This window comes from Pan troglodytes, chromosome 3 (genome assembly GCF_028858775.2).
Source record: "Pan troglodytes isolate AG18354 chromosome 3, NHGRI_mPanTro3-v2.0_pri, whole genome shotgun sequence".
In the NCBI taxonomy this organism is placed as follows: domain Eukaryota; kingdom Metazoa; phylum Chordata; class Mammalia; order Primates; family Hominidae; genus Pan; species Pan troglodytes.
Window position 1 is genome coordinate 44,242,550 of NC_072401.2, and position 596 is coordinate 44,243,145.

Here is a 596-nt window from a genome sequence, read left to right on the forward strand (position 1 = left end):
GGGAGGCCAAGGTGGGAGGATCGCTTGAGCCCCAGAGTTCAAGATCAGCCTGGACAACATGGCGAAACCCTGTCTCTACAGAAGGTACAAAAAATCAGCCAGGCATGGTAGAGAATCCCCGTAATCCCAGATACCTGTGTGGTTGAGGTGGGAGGATCACCTGAGCCTGGGGGATCAAGGCTGCAGTGAGCCAAGATTCTGCCTCTACACTCCAGCTTAGGTGAGAGAGTGAGACCCTGTCTCAGAAAAAAAAGGTGGGGGGAGGGGCGTTGGAGGAATAAGAAATATTGATACACTATTTATGTTGATTCATTAATTAATATTGTATGCTATTTGCCTTATTAATTGTTCTCTCTTTATATATAAGATTTTTTCCCCAAATCATTTGAGAATGTATTGTATTCAATGTGGTCCTCTATCCGTAAATATTTCATTGTGTATTTCCTAAGAACAAGGACACTTTGATGACAATATAGTTATCCATGTCAATAAATTTAAAATTGCTGCACTACTTTATATCACTCATATAATAATTTTTCAATTGATTTGGTAATGTCTTTTGTATAATCCATGACAGGATCAAATATACTCCATAT